This window comes from Rhinoderma darwinii, unplaced genomic scaffold (assembly GCF_050947455.1).
Source record: "Rhinoderma darwinii isolate aRhiDar2 unplaced genomic scaffold, aRhiDar2.hap1 Scaffold_614, whole genome shotgun sequence".
In the NCBI taxonomy this organism is placed as follows: Eukaryota; Metazoa; Chordata; class Amphibia; order Anura; family Rhinodermatidae; genus Rhinoderma; species Rhinoderma darwinii.
Genome location: NW_027464170.1, coordinates 32,338 through 36,748, shown reverse-complemented (window position 1 = coordinate 36,748; position 4,411 = coordinate 32,338). Strand labels below are relative to the sequence as shown.

The window sequence follows — 4,411 nt, the reverse complement described above, 5'->3', positions numbered from 1 at the left end:
TATACTATGTCCCCCCTGTATACTATGCCCCCCCTGTATACTATCCCCCCCTGTATACTATGCCCCCCTGTATACTATCCCCCTGTATACTATGTCCCCCCCTGTATACTATGCCCCCCCTGTATACTATCCCCCCCTGTATACTATGTCCCCCCCCCTGTATACTATGTCCCCCCATGTATACTATGTCCCCCCCTGTATACTATGTCTCCCCTGTATACTATGTCCCCCCTGTATACTATGCCCCCCTGTATACTATGCCCCCCTGTATACTATGTCCCCTCCTGTATACTATCCCCCTCTGTATACTATGCCCCCCCCTGTATACTATGTCCCCCCCTGTATACTATGTCCCCCCTGTATACTATGCCCCCTGTATACTATGCCCCCCTGTATACTATCCCCCCCTGTATACTATGTCCCCCCTGTATACTATGTCCCCCCTGTATACTATGCCCCCCTGTATACTATGCCCCTCCTGTATACTATGCCCCCCTGTATACTATCACCCCTGTATACTATGCCCCCCCTGTATACTATGTTCCCCCCTGTATACTATGTCCCCCCTGTATACTATGCCCCCCCTGTATACTATCCCCCCCTGTATACTATGTTCCCCCCTGTATACTATGTCCCCCCCTGTATACTATGTCCCCCCTGTATACTATGCCCCCCTGTATACTATCCCCCCTGTATACTATCCCCCCCTGTATACTATGCCCCCCCTGTATACTATGTCCCCCCCTGTATACTATCCCCCCCTGTATACTATGCCCCCCCCTGTATACTATGTCCCCCCTGTATACTATGTCCCCCCCTGTATACTATGTCCCCCCCTGTATACTATGTCCCCGCCTGTATACTATCCCCCCCTGTATACTATGTCCCCCCTGTATACTATGCCCCCCCTGTATACTATGTCCCCCCTGTATACTATGTCCCCCCTGTATACTATGTCCCCCCTGTATACTATCCCCCCCTGTATACTATGTCCCCCCTGTATACTATCCCCACCTGTATACTATCCCCCCCTGTATACTATGTCCCCCCTGTATACTATGTCCCCCCCCTGTATACTATGTCCCCCCCTGTATACTATCCCCCCCTGTATACTATGTCCCCCCTGTATACTATGCCCCCCCTGTATACTATGTCCCCCCTGTATACTATCCCCCCTGTATACTATGCCCCCCTGTATACTATGCCCCCCTGTATACTATGTCCCCCTGTATACAATGTTCCCCCTGTATATTATGTCCCCCCCCGTATACTATGTCTCCCCCTGTATACTATGTCCCCCCTGTATACTATGTCCCCCCCTGTATACTATGTCCCCCCCTGTATACTATGCCCCCCCTGTATACTATGTCCCCCCTGTATACTATCCCCCCCTGTATACTATCCCCCCCTGTATACTATCCCCCCTGTATACTATGTCCCCCCCTGTATACTATGCCCCCCCTGTATACTATGTCCCCCCTGTATACTATCCCCCCCTGTATACTATGCCCCCCCCTGTATACTATGTCCCCCTGTATACAATGTTCCCCCTGTATACTATGTCCCCCCCTGTATACTATGTCCCCCCCTGTATACTATGTCTCCCCCTGTATACTATGTCCCCCCTGTATACTATGTCCCCCCCCTGTATACTATGTCCCCCTGTATACTATGCCCCCCCCGTATACTATGCCCCCCCTGTATACTATGCCCCCCCTGTATACTATGTCCCCCCTGTATACTATGTCCCCCCTGTATACTATGTCCCCCCCCTGTATACTATGCCCCCCCTGTATACTATGTCCCCCCTGTATACTGTCCCCCCCTGTATACTATGTCCCCCCCTGTATACTATGTCCCCCCCCTGTATACTGTCCCCCCCTGTATACTATGCCCCCCTGTATACTATGTCCCCCCCTGTATACTATGTCCCCCCCTGTATACTATGTCCCCCCTGTATACTATGTCCCCCCCTGTATACTATGCCCCCCCTGTATACTATGCCCCCCCTGTATACTATGTCCCCCCCTGTATACTATGTCCCCCCCTGTATACTATGTCCCCCCCTGTATACTATGTCCCCCCTGTATACTATGTCCCCCCCCTGTATACTATGCCCCCCCTGTATACTATGTCCCCCCCTGTATACTGTCCCCCCCTGTATACTATGTCCCCCCCCTGTATACTGTCCCCCCCTGTATACTATGCCCCCCTGTATACTATGTCCCCCCCTGTATACTATGTCCCCCCCCGTATACTATGTCCCCCCCTGTATACTATGTCCCCCCCTGTATACTGTCCCCCCCTGTATACTATGCCCCCCTGTATACTATGTGCCCCCCTGTATACTATCCCCCCTGGATACATTGACCCCCCCTGTATACTATGTCCCCTCCTGTATACTATCCCCCCCTGTATACTATGTCCCCCCTGTATACTATGTCTCCCCCTGTATACTATGTCCCCCCCTGTATACTATGTCCCCCCTGTATACTATGTCCCCCCCCCTGTATACTATGCCCCCCCTGTATACTATGCCCCCCTGTATACTATGTCCCCCCCTGTATACTGTCCCCCCCTGTATACTATGTCCCCCCCCCCCTGTATACTGTCCCCCCTGTATACTGTCCCCCCCTGTATACTATGCCCCCCTGTATACTATGTCCCCCCCTGTATACTATGTCCCCCCCTGTATACTATGTCCCCCCTGTATACTGTCCCCCCCTGTATACTATGCCCCCCTGTATACTATGTGCCCCCCTGTATACTATCCCCCCCTGTATACTATGTCCCCCCCTGTATACTATGCCCCCCTGTATACTATGTGCCCCCCTGTATACTATCCCCCCTGTATACTATGTCCCCCCCTGTATACTGTCCCCCCCTGTATACTATGCCCCCCCTGTATACTATGCCCCCCCCTGTATACTATGCCCCCCCTGTATACTATGTCCCCCCCTGTATACTGTCCCCTCCTGTATACTATGCCCCCCTGTATACTATGTGCCCCCCTGTATACTATGCCCCCCCTGTATACTATGCCCCCCTGTATACTGTCCCCTCCTGTATACTATGCCCCCCTGTATACTATGTGCCCCCCTGTATACTATCCCCCCCTGTATACTATGTCCCCCCTGTATACTATGTGCCCCCCTGTATACTATGTCCCCCCCCTGTATACTGTCCCCCCCTGTATACTATGCCCCCCTGTATACTATGTCCCCCCTGTATACTATGTCCCCCCCTGTATACTGTCCCCCCCTGTATACTATGCCCCCCTGTATACTATGTGCCCCCCTGTATACATTGACCCCCAGTGAGCAGAGTGCTGGGGTTGTTCCGCCTCCTCCTCCTCCTCCATCTCTCCCCGGTCCCCGGCTCTGCGGTCACTTCTCCGTCTTTCTCCTCCGCTGCTGTCGCTCCTCACTCGCTGCTCCGCCGGCGGGTGGTGCTGCTTGTCCTCGGGGCGGTCATGCTTCTCCTCCTTGTCACTGTCATCCCGCTGCTGGCGCTGCCCCCGCCCGGTGCCGGACACTACGAGATGGTGGGCACCTGCCGCATGATCTGTGACCCGTACACCGGACACCCACCTACTTCCCCGGGAGAAGCTCTGCAGGACCTCAGCGGGGCCCCCCCGCCCTTTATCCAGGGGCCCAAAGGGGATCCAGGAAGAGCAGGAAAGCCGGGACCACGTGGACCACCTGGAGAGCCGGGACCACCGGGACAGCGGGGGCCCCGGGAGAGCGGGGTGAACCGGGCAGGGTGGCGGGCTCTGCTGAGTCTCCTTCTCTCCCCGGACCCCGCATCGCCTTCTATGTCGGGCTGAAGAGTCCTCACGAGGGATACGAGCTGCTCAAGTTCGATGATGTCGTGACCAATGTCGGGAACCACTACGACCCGAGCAGCGGCAAATTCACCTGTCAGGTCCCGGGCATCTACTACTTCACCTACCACATCCTGATGCGGGGGGGCGACGGGACCAGCATGTGGGCGGACCTGTGCAAGAACGGCCAGGTGAGGACCGGGGGAGCAGGTGAGGAGACGGGGGAGCAGGTGAGGAGCTGGGGAGCAGGCGAGGAACCGGGGGAGCGGGTGAGGACCGGGGGGAGCGGGTGAGGAGCCGGGGGAGCGGGTGAGGAACGGGGGGAGCGGATGAGGACCGGGGGGAGCGGGTGAGGAGCGGGTGAGGAACGGGGGGTGCGGGTGAGGACCTGGGGAGCGGGTGAGGATCCGGGGGAGCAGGTGAGGAACGGGGGGAGCAGGTGAGGAACGGGGGGTGCGGGTGAGGACCTGGGGAGCGGGTGAGGACCTGGGGAGCAGGTGAGGACCTGGGGAGCAGGTGAGGACCTGGGGAGCAGGTGAGGATCCGGGGGAGCAGGTGAAGAACACACTAAACACTCTAGCATAAGAT

General features: G+C 56.3%; 1 pseudogene; it reads left to right on the top strand.

The window, feature by feature from the left end:
* The first annotated feature begins 3,376 nt into the window (after nt 1-3,376).
* LOC142726234 (complement C1q-like protein 2 pseudogene) lies at nt 3,377-4,116 on the top strand (annotated as a pseudogene).
* Nucleotides 4,117-4,411: the final 295 nt, after the last annotated feature.